Source organism: Barbus barbus (assembly GCF_936440315.1).
Source record: "Barbus barbus genome assembly, chromosome: 1".
Lineage (NCBI taxonomy): Eukaryota > Metazoa > Chordata > Actinopteri > Cypriniformes > Cyprinidae > Barbus > Barbus barbus.
Window position 1 is genome coordinate 13215501 of NC_136729.1, and position 12414 is coordinate 13227914.

General features: G+C 39.0%; 1 pseudogene across 1 annotated transcript in view; it reads left to right on the forward strand.

Annotated features, from left to right (window-relative positions):
- The window catches only part of LOC306869862 (dynein axonemal heavy chain 2-like), a 183453-nt pseudogene that overhangs the window by 104713 nt on the left and 66326 nt on the right, over positions 1 to 12414 (forward strand). Inside the window, exons 34-36 of the transcript in view lie at positions 5700 to 5897; positions 8188 to 8306; positions 11354 to 11506. The product of the transcript in view is annotated as a dynein axonemal heavy chain 2-like (transcript). The remainder of the gene's footprint in view (positions 1 to 5699; positions 5898 to 8187; positions 8307 to 11353; positions 11507 to 12414) is intronic.

Below are 12414 nucleotides of genomic sequence, written 5' to 3' on the forward strand. Positions count from 1 at the left end.
GAAGTATTAACACCACCAACAAAAATAACCTTCAGCTGAGATATAATCACCTACACTCTCATATTATACTATAACTCTCAGATTGCTAGAGATATCAATATCCTGTCCTGTGTGACAGTCAACTCTTGCATTTGACTGATGCGATCAGCTGGTTTATAATGATCATTATGGGGACTCTGATGTCGTTATCTGACTTCAGCCATTATCCAAGACATTATGAGGAAAAGACAGAGATCATGTCATTAACCTTATCAGTCAAGCTCTTACCTCCCCATCAGCAGAGCACACCTGTACATAGAGGAAGAGAGAGATGATCTCAGATGTCTCTTGTGTGATAATAGAACAAAAATGCAAAAATGTTCTTCTACATGAAATTATGCAGCGATTCCTGCTAGGAAGTGGAGTCAGGAGTCAATGGCGGATTTCCTGTTGTGTGCCTTCAGAGGCTGCTGAAAATCAGCTCCAGTAGAATGAAAGGAAGGATCTAATCCGGGTTTATTATGTTGAGAGGGTGACATCTTAAGCCCACTCAAGGACATGGACAATGTGCTTAAACCTGTCTGTCTGTCTCTTCTCCATGTGTGTATGCGCTTCCGGATGCATGTGATTGGAGCGAATGTCAGTTTGTGTGCCAGTGTGTCTATCTCTGTTTCTATCCTAGCCCTAAGGATTGCTAAAACATTTTCACAAAATCAGTTTCACAAATCCTCCTTTATGGGTAAAATGATTTGGAAATAGTCAATAAAACATGAAATAGAAAGTGATAGATATGGTCTCTTCCACGCATGTCTATATCTTTGCCATAACTAGCCATGATTGTGACAGAATAATTTTGTCACTTCCATAGCTCTTTATTTCTGTAGTTTCTTGCCTGCAGTGCTTGTATGAATGTCTGACTGTCATAATGTACAGTCATGGCCAAAAATATTGGCACCCTTGGTAAATATGATCAAAGAAGGCTGTGAAAATTAATCTGCATTGTTAATCCTTTCGATCTTTTATTTAAAAAATTCACAAAAATCTAACCTTTCATTGGATAATAAGAATTTAAAATGGGGGGGAAATATCATTATGAAATAAATGTTTTTCTCAAATACACGTTGGACACAATTATTGGCACCCCTAGAAATGCTTATGAGTAAAATATCTCTGAAGTATGTTCCCATTCATATTCACAATTTTGAGCACTCCAGGGTGATTATGAACATGAAATTATCCAGCCATGGCTTCCTGTTTCACAGAAATATAAATAGGAGGGAAAACAAAGCCCAAATTCTCCTTAATCATCCATCACAATGAGAAAAACCAAAGAATATATTTCTGATGTACAGCAAAAGATAATTGAGCTTCACAAATTAGTGAAGTGGCTTTAAGAAAAGAGAGCAGTGAAAATTCCCATTTCCACCATCAGGGCAATAATTTATAATTTCCAATCAACATAAAATGTTTCTGTCACGAATCCAGTCCGTAGCCTTCCATCTGCTCACCACCAGATGTCGTCTTCTCTTTACATTGACTCTCACACCACATAGACTTTTACATGTCACTCCGGACTACAGTTCCCATGATCCATTGCACTGACACACACACACACAGCTGAATTCACTGATTACACAGCCGATTCCCATCAGACATGCTACTTAAGCCATGGACTTCCTCATACAGATTGCAGAGTATTGTTCTAGCGTTTAGCACTTTCCTATTAGCTGCCTTACCGAGCCATTCTGTGTTCCTGTTTAGTCTCTAGTATTGTTCTGTGTTTATCACTCTCCTAGTGATAGCTGCTTTACTGAGTCTAGTTTCCAGTTCTAGTTAGTCTTGTCATTTCGTGTTGCCTTGTTTCCTGATTCCTGCCTGTGTATCTTGTATTAACCCTTGTCTTGCCATTCGGACTCTGTTTGTACCTTGTTTGGACTATTGCTCATGTTATTGGACTACGCCTCTTCTCAAGCCCTCTGGATATTGTTCGCCGATCAAAGACCCACGCTTGCCCTAGGATTACTCTTTGTCTTGTCTGTGTTATACCTGTTTGCTAATGTTTTGACCCTGCCTGTGTTTTGACCACGTTTTAGAATAAAGCTTGCAAATGGATCTGCACGTCTCACGTCTCGTTCTCTCCGTAACAGTTACGAAACTGCCTGGAAGAGGACGTGTGTCTATATTGTCCTAATGCACTGTAAGAGATGGGTTGTTTTTTGTGGTACGCTCAACGGATGAACATTTAGAGACTGAAAGTCTATTGGGGGATACATTCAAGGTTGCAGACTGGTGCAAATCATATTCAAGGATGCAACTGATGCAAAACAACATCATTATCTCCTTGAGAAAGAACAACGCGTTTAGGACTTGGTTACATCTTGACGTTGATATGTACTGGGTGCAGACTTCTGGCACAATATAGTTATTGTGAAACCTCAGAAATATTGCTGAGTAATGGTTCATCTTTTGTAAATTGACACAAAGTGCACCCAACTGAGAGGGGGATCGAGCCTGATCAACTTGCTTTCTCTCTCACTTGGAGGGTTGTTCTTAACCCGCACCTAATTTTGAAGTATAAAACATGGGGTTTCTTTCAGTTTCAGTGGAAGCTCAGCCGTGGGATAAGTGCACGTCGCCTGGCATTTCTCGGACAGGTGTTGGTCTTCTACTGTGTCTGAAACGGGCTCCCCAGTCTTTTGAAGAGTGAAGATGATAGCACAATTCTGAGGTTGTATATTGGTTATAATACTGTGCTTGGGGTTTTAGGTTTAGTGTATGCTCAAGTTAGTGTATTATTCATTCACGAATATTATCTTTTATCCATTTACTCATGATCATTCATATATTATGCACTGGCTTATGATGATCCTTCTTTAATGTGTTTATTTTTGATTATCACTATTCTTTTATGCATTTACCTATGATCATTATCAGTATTATTGATATCAGCTGTGTGCACCAACAATAAACAGTTGTAATTGCTTGATTAGTATGGTGTACGGACCTTTTTATTGACACCTTCTCTCGCCGAATTAGCGCCTCACTCGTCTCACATCAGATTTGATTATCAAAACAGAAACCATACTAAAACATGCACGGTGAGAAGGAGAGTTTGAGTGGCTAAAGACTCTCCAAGGACCACATCTGGAGAATTGCAGAAAATAGTTGAGTCTTGGGGTCAGAAAACCTTAAAGAAAATTGTCAAACAGCACCTACATCACCACATGTTGTTTTGGAGGGTTTCAAGAAAAATTCTCCTAGCTCATCCAAAAACAAACTCCAGCATATTCAGTTGTCAGACACGACTGTAACTTCAAATGGGACTGGCTTCTATGGTCAGATGAAACTAAAAAATGAGGTTTTTAGCAGCAAACAGTCAAGATGGGTTTGGTGAACACAGGGATAAAAAGTACCCCATGTGAACAATGAAATATACTGCTGTATTTTTGATGTTGCGGGCCTATATTTCTGCTGGAGGTCCTGGACTAGGGATGTGCGGGTCTAGTCGACTAAACGGTACAGCTCCTACTAGTCGACACTGAAAACAATAGTCGATTACACGAGAGAGAAAAAAACAAACAAAAAAAACATGATTTTATCATTCAAATTACCATCATTTTAACGTTACATTTAAAACATTTTAAATAAGTTAAAATAAAACTTTTGAAAAAGAATACATATAAAAATATTTAAATATATAAATATTTTTAAAAGCGTATCTGGGCAGAAACTACATTTTTACCTCAGACCTCTCATGCGTTTTCTTCATGTCAGTTGCGGCGAGCTCAACCAAGCGAAAGACCAGCAAGGTGTGGGATTTTTTTTTATTAGAAGGAGATGGAAAAGTTGTGTAAACTGTGCAATGTCAAACTGGCTTACAATAACTCTACTGGATCGATGCGTAATCTTATTGAATACGGCCACACATGCCAAAGCCAGCAAATGTCACTCTTTCATACATCGCTGCGGTCCGTGATCCCATCCGCGCGATCTAGGCCTATTCTTCTAAACGAAGACCCACTTCGGTGGTGCTGTGGGATTTCCAGGCTCTTTTAGAAACTGTCTGCTTGCTTGTAGTTATCGCCTGTGACTTCAGTTTCTGCCGAGCGATTTGTTTTTTTGGGGGTTTTTTTCAAGTGCAGAATCGTCTAGTCCCATTGTAACACAGTTCGTAGAACGAGAGGCAAACATTTTAAGAATTTAATAATCAAAATAAACAAACACAAAAGTAAAGCGGCAGCCCCTCACGTACAACTGCCGCACACAAAATAAAGTCCAGGCCTGGTCCTCTCTCGTCTTCCACTGTCGTCACTCCTCCTTTTATCCTACTGGAGTTCCTCCGTGGGACTCGAGACCGGTGAGTGGCGCAGGTGTCGCTCATTATCATTAACTCCACCTGCCTCGTTCCGCTCCCACGGCTCTCGGCCCCGCCCACTCACTACACCCGTCTTTCGCCAGACCACGTTAACGTGTTAAATTCACTGAACAAATGCGCATGCTCCGAGTAAGTAAAACTAGCATTCTTTTGTTTTTAGACAATATAGCCAACATGAAGTACATTTTTAAAAGCCATTTTAATGCTATTCCTTGATAAACGTTCCTTTTTTTTTTTTTTTACTGTTGTTTTAATATGTTGGCTAACTTTATATGAAAATGAAGAATTCTGTCAGTCTATTGATTGATTTTCCATTTCTGCATTGCTCCAGCCAATCTGAATAAATAAGCTATGCACCGGTTTATGTTGAGTGTATGCTCTTTCTTTTTTTCTGTTTAACGACCACCTAATATTAAATGATGATAACGCGAGGCAAGCATATGGCATAATCATGACCTATTTTTAGCAGAATTCATTGACGGATTTGACTGTGTGATTCAAAGATTTAAGTATTTCAAGTGTAGCCTGTTATATAGACACACTACATTTTTTTTTCTTTTGCCATTTTTTGGGTGTTTCTAGCTTTTAGACTAGTCGACTAGTCGGATACAAAACTTCCGTTTAAACGACAGTCAAATTAGTCGTAGCGCACATCCCTATCCTGGACATCTTGTTTAAACACATGGCATCATGGATTCTATCAAATACCAACACATAAAAAATCAATAAGTGACTGACTCTGTTAGAAATCTTATAATAGGCCATGCTTGGATCTTCCAACCGGACAATAATCCAAACACAAACCTCAAAAACAACACAAAAATGAGTCACTGAGCACAAAACCAAGCTTCTGCTATGGTCATTCCAGTCCTCTGACCTAAACCCTGTAGAAAATGAGTGAGGTGAACTGAAGAGAAGAAGCACCGTCATGGAGTTGTGAATCTGAAGGATCTTGAGTGATTCTGGATGAAGGAATGGTCTCTGATCTCTTGTCAGGTGTTCTCTAACCTCATCAGGCATTATAGGAGTAAATTTAGAGCTGTTAAACTGGCAAATGGAGGTTTCAAAAAGTATTGAATAAAAGGGTGTCGTTAACTGTGGCCAATGTGTATTAGAGATAAACATTTATATCATAAAGATATTTCCCCCCCATTTTAAATTCTTATTATCCAATGAAAGGTTATATTTTTGTGAATTTTTTTAAATAAAAGATCAAAAGGATTAACAATGCAGATTAATTTTCACAGCCTTCTTTGATCATATTTACCAAGGGTGCCGATATTTTTTGGCCATGACTGTATATGTGCTGTATGTATTACAGACAGTGTCCTTGTTTTTGGTGTAGGTGCTATATGACTCTTACCACAGCACTGCATCTGCACCGGGGCGGTTCTCCCAAAGGCCCTGCTGGAACTGGGAAGACAGAGACGGTTAAAGATCTGGGTAAATCTTTGGGTATGTACGTGATTGTGGTCAACTGCTCAGAAGGCTTGGACTTCAAGCTTGGTCTGGTCTTGTGGGATCTTCATCACTATGAACCCAGGTACGCAATCTGCTTGTTGTTCTAAGAGGAATGGTTAACTCAGAAATGAAAATTCTGTTATTATTTACTCATCGTTATGTTTTTCCATCACATCAACTTGCTTTGTTTTGTGAAACACAAAAAAACATTTTCCCCATATATTGAAAGTAAATGATGACTGAGGCTGCAAAGCTCCTAAATGACAAAAATGCACCAAAAATGTATCTTAAAAATAGACCCATGTTATTTTACAGGTTTTCTGAAGCCATATTATAGCTTTATGTGGAATAAACTGACATGGGTAGAGGTGATTGGGTGATCTATGCCTTTAACACTAGAAATCCCAGAGTTTTTTACCCCTCCTTTAGCCAAGTGGATGCTAACTGGCTAGTCTTTTGGCTATCATTAGCATCAATTCATGTGTAAATGTGGTCATTACCTGAGCAATCTGCAGGGGGGTTGGGGGTGTGTGTGTGAATGGTTGCTGGTGGCTTGTTTGTATGTGTGGGGGAGGGAGGGCTGCTAAAAGCAGAGAACTTCATTGACCATGTCTCACATTGGCATAGCCAAGTCAGCAGTCTTCTCCATTATTGTTGTTTCAGTGAAGAGATACCCAGAATTTATACTGTAGGGATGGTCATTATTTGAAACTCAAATGTAAATATTCTAATATTTTGAGATACTGATTTTTGACTTTCATCAGCTGTAAGCTATAATCAAACAAAAAACAAAAAAAAAACTTTTGAAATGTTTTACTTTACATGCAATGAATCTAAAACATATGAAAGTTTAACTTTTTGAAATAACTTACAAGAAAAAATGAACTTTTTCACAACATTCTAATTTATTGAGATGCACCTGTATATTTAACCGTGGTAATATTTTAATCCCGGTTTGTACTAAACTCATCTGGTGGGTTTGCTGCCAAAAAGCTCTTTTTTCAGTTTCTTCTGACCATAGAAGCCAGTGCCATTTGAAGTTCCAATCGTGTCTGACAACTGAATTTGTTGGAGTTTGTTTTTGGATGAGTGAGGAGAATTTTCCTTGAAACCCTCCCGAACATGTAGGTGATGTAGGGGATGTTTAAATGTTGTTTTTAGGTTTCTGACCCAAAGACTCAACTAATCTTTACAATTTTACAGCTGTGTCCTCTTCCAGGCAGATTTTTAACATCTTTAGTTGATTGGAAAGAATTTTTCAATGCTTTAACTAATTTCTTATTCTGCACATCAGAATTATATTCTTAGGTTTTACTCCTTGTGATGGATGATTAAGGGAATTTGGCCTTTGTGTTCCTCATATTTATAATCCTGTGGAACAGGAAGTCATGGCTGGACAATATCATACTCTTAGTCACCCTGGTGTGCTAAAAAATATAAATATGAATGGGAATATATGCACATACACGTACATATATAGCTACATATACGCGTGTGTGTGTTATATTACACAATTCAAGATAAGGGGGCAGGGAGGGCTGCTAAAAGCAGAGAACTTGATTGACCATGTCTCACATCGCTGTCACTTGCGCATAAACTCCTTAGCCGGAAAACCACCATCCTCGGCACAGTCAACAAGATTCGCCGGGAAATCCCTCAATCCTCTAGACACACAGATCGCAATGAATTCACCACTCAGGTATGTTGCAGGTCTTTTGTGGTTCTATGTTTATGTGTTTCTAATTTTTAGAATCAACACCGCCAAGTGTGTCATTGTGTGTAAAAGTGCTATGAAAATAACAATTTATCTTATTTATTAGGTGTTTTCAACCACTGCTGCTACGCTGACGGCGTATGCGCCCAAACGGAAGAAGACCGTCTACATTCTTAGCAGCATGCACAGCGTGATTCAGACTGATAATACCACCAAAAGGAAGCCAAACACTGTCACCCTTTACAACACCACAAAGTGCGGCGTGTACTCACTCACTTTTTAATATCATTTGTAAATGTGTACAAATGGTTGGTTTCTTTTTTATTTTATTTTGTACTGTTTTTATCAATAAATCTCAGCAACAAAGGAAAAAAAAAAAACATGTGTGTTGATTTCTCCCTAAGATGGCAAAGTGAAACACCAGTTTCCTTGAAGTGGCTCAGCATGGCCCCACATTGTTTACATAACAAAAGCAACTGTTCACAGCCAATTAAGGATATTAGCCTAAAGCCTTCCAGCCCATCGGCTGTCCTGCGGGTTTTATAGGTAGAAATATATAGAGTTGGTAATATGTGTTTCAGTCTGTGTTAGTGTGTTAGTTTGTGGTTCACATCCCCTCAGTTCCTGTTGTTTCTGTGTGTGTATGTTTCTTTTGTAGGCTATGCTGGCCGCACTGATAATTTGAAGTCTATGTTTCGGCCGATCTCTATGGTGGTGCCAGATTCCACCCTTATAGCTGAGATCACGCTTTTTGCAGAGGGTTTCAATAACTGCAAGGTATGCAGACAACTCTTCATATTCATAGTCTGAAAGTTCTTATATCTTTAAGCTTTAAATGGTTACACAGCATGAATAACACCAACGATTTCAAACAAAAAATGGACACTTAAAGGATCACTTTTAAAGCATTTAGAATTAGGTCTCATCTACTGGCAACCTTGAGAGCAAAAGAGATGCACCTTTTTCGCATTTTAAAGCCTAATACTTAATGGTGACGTGTCAATGCTAAAGTACTTTTTTATTGCGATTTAATGTAACTGTTTTATATTTTAACATATAATTTAGTCCTGTGATGGTAAAGCTGAATTCTCAGCATCATCACTCTAGTCTTCAGTGTCACATGATCCTTCAGAAATCATTCTAATATGCTGAACTGGTGCTGCTTGATATGTTTGTGGAAACCCTTTTTTTCAGGATTCTTTGATGAATAGAAAGTTCAGAAGAACAGCAATTGTTTAAAATATGGATTTTTTTGTAACAATGTTATTTTTGATGAATTGAATACATCCTTACTGAATAAAAGTATTACTTTCATTCAAAAAACAAAACAAAACAAAAAAAGTACAAACCCCAAACCTTTGGATGGTAAAGGATGTATATTTTACACAATTCTAGAGGGGCTTCCAGGGTTTTGCAGTGCAGTTGCTATGATGTTCTGAGTGGTTGCTAGGGCATCGCCAAATGGTTTCTCAGGTGCTCCGAGTGGTTGCTAGGAGGTTAATTACAGACATAATTCAAAAAAGCTCACACCAAGTCTTTATGATGCAGCCATTATATTGTCCAAAGTATGCTTCACTTGGTGCAGTAATAGCACACCTCTACTCAAAAAGCATTTGAGGCATCATGCATGTCCGTACCACTAACACCACTAACTAATCATTTTTAATTGAGTAATTTCTTTGAGTTCAGTGTATACGAATAGAAAACTATAGCTAAAGGAGGTGTGAGTGTTAGTTATTATGGGATATTAGGTTCTATTGAAGATGGAGGAGATCAACACAGTTAGGCAAACACAGATGAACTGGCTCACACACACACTTACACACTCCAGGGGGCTGATCCTGCCATCGGATTACCTCCAACACGCAGCAGGCATGCCAATTGTGTGTTTACGCACGCGTTTGTGCTAGAGACATCCGACCGACGCGTAATGCCAACCCCTTCAATCACACACTCTACAAACACACACCCCTGTGGTTGACCAAATCCCACAAGTTTCCACTGGCTGCTTCCCCTCTCGTCCCTCTGCCTGTGGGAAGCCTCATTTGTTAATGCCGTACACAGGCCCGACGGGCTGGCAGCGGCACTGGCATGGGGAATTGGACTCAGAATTACAAATAATGGACTTGAGATTAAGAGAGCTGGGAAGAGAACCAGCACCGGCCCCAGCCAAGCACAGAATGTCAATGGCAGATTTGATTGTCCCGCATACTCGGCCCTCATCCAGACGCCCTTCTGCATAGTCAATACGGCAGAATCATCGCGTGCTGTCGAGAGACAACTATTACCTTTGCAAATGAAAGGAAATGGACATATCAATGGCGAGCCATGGTAGAGAGAGAGAGCGGGAGAGTATTTCCCCGACGCACCGGAGTGTGCAGGTATTATGAGCCATAACTGACAGCGAGATGACCGTCCCCTGCGAGTCCATAGTCTGCTCAGCCTAGCGTGACTCTGGCGCGTGTTTCTGTGTGTGCGTTGGTGTCTGTATAAGTAAGGCTGTTAGCGGGCAGTGTGGAAACGGTGCTGACACGGTTACCCTGACTCGCACACACTGCTTCCTTCTGTTACATATTCACGGTATTCATGGGCACAAACATGCACTCACCATTATGCTTCAGCCTTTTTTTGCATTCTGTATCTCTCTCAGTCACAGATATAAATTGCACCCATTGTGTTTGTCTGTCATTATTTTTAATTCAAAAACAATTGTGCTTTCAATTATTGTCTTTCCAAATATATTTCATGAATTATTGTTGACATGCAATTGCATTATGGGCGTTTAACACATGTATTGAAGCAAATTTAGAGCTTCTCTCTCCTGGCAAACTATTTTTCATTATGCATTTTTACATTTGCCAGAAATATTTGTTTTTCATTACAAGTTTTCTTTGCCTTTTTTTTGCTGGAATTTTAATGGCTATAATTTAACTCCATAAATTAATCAACACACATTTGCTGTAAAACAGGGTTTCCTGAAACCTTTTTTGGTAACCAAATTCTTTTGACCTAAAATATTTACTTGATGATAATAGTTCTCTGATGACAACTAATGGTCACATGACATTAACGTAAAGAAATTAAATATTTCATGGTTTTTTAGTACGTTTATTTTTATTTGATTTGGTTTTAAATTAGATTTTTGATTTAGTATTTTCAATTAATTATTAGCTTTTCATCAACTCAACAAATCCATACCAGTTACCTCAAAAAACTCGCAAAAACCCCTGCTGTAAAACAATGGCTTACAATACAAAACATACTGATTGTGGTTTTGTTGAGGTCTTGCAGTCTCTGACTTTTTGGATTTCTTGGCTTCTGTTTCTTCGTAGATGAAAAAAATCTGCAATAAAGGTTATTGAATTTGTTCGTTTACACCCCTCTCACTCCCTCTCATGCTTTTTCTCTACCTGTCTGCCTGACGTATTACTGAATTACTGTCAGATGTATTGCTGTATCTCTTCTCGTGGTTTCTGTTAGCTGTGGAAGATCAAGGTCACATAATTCATTTTCTTATTCCCATAAGATATTTCTTTAATGTTAATGTCAACAGGAACTGAAAACATTTTGGACACTATTACTTTCTTACCGCATGTTCCTGGTCTTACTGTGAAACTTTTCACAATTAAACCAATTCTCAACAAACAAAATTAGCTCTCATTCTTTCTTTTTTCTTCCCTGTTTATTCATTTTCACTTTGGGAATATTAATGGGTTGTGAATGCAGTTTCATGCTATCTGTTCTCATTATATTCTCATTGTATTTTGTACAAAAAGACATTATATTACACTTTTAATCTCTGTCTCTTGCTCTCGCCCTCTCAGGTGTTGTCTAAGAAGGTCTTTACTCTGTATTCTCTGGCAATACAGCAGTTGTCTAAACAGGACCACTATGACTTTGGCTTGAGGGCTCTCACCTCTCTGCTTCGCTATGCTGGAAAGACGCGCAGAGCTTGCCCTGACATTGTCGATGAAGAGGTGAGACACACAGACCTGCAGCATCCAATAAATCCAGAAACATCTCTCTCAGAGGCCTGCTTCACCTGAATACATTTCAGTGTATACTCAGTAAATCAGACCGTTTTTGTGTGTATGTGCACGGAATTATCTGTGTCTGTGTGTGTGTGTGTGTGTGTGCGTGTGTGCACGTTTATGTGGTTTATGAGGACACAAATTTGTATAATGACATGGGTATGACAGAGGTATTACAATATGAAGGTGGTTTATGAGGACACTGCCTATGTCCCCGTAATTCAAAAGGCTTAAAAAACATACTAAATGGTGGTTTTTTGAAAATCTAAAAATGCACAAAGTCTCCTGTGAGGGCTAAGTTTAGGTGTAGGGTTGGTGTAGGGCAATAGCACACACAGTTTGTTCAGTATAAAAACCATTACGCCTATGGAGAGAGTCCCAATAAACCACAAAAACCAACGTGTGTGTGCGTGTGTGAAGAATGTACTAATGATGACAGGGACATGTCACTAAAACATGCTCCTCTCTGGCTATGATAAAAAATTTATCAAAGGGGACAAAACCTAAAAAAGGGAAGTTGAAAAGGACTCATAAACCTCATATGAGTGCTTATCTCACCACTCTCTGTCTCTCTCTCTCTTTTTACCTGAATATCATCACCCATGCAAAAGGTGCCCCATGTTTATTTAAAGGTTCACATACAGTATGTGTAAGGCATGCTTGTTAAAATAAATGTCATTCGGAAGCAGTAAGGCTACCGCTTTTGATAGCTGAAGAGCAAGGGTTTTAAGATGTATCTGAGGCCCGTTTCGCAGTTTCCTCCCCATAAATTAAGGTTGACATTTGGTCAAGTGAAGCTAGCCTGCCTTAGCTTTTGAAGATGTACTCCTGCACTGAGCTAATTTAACATAATA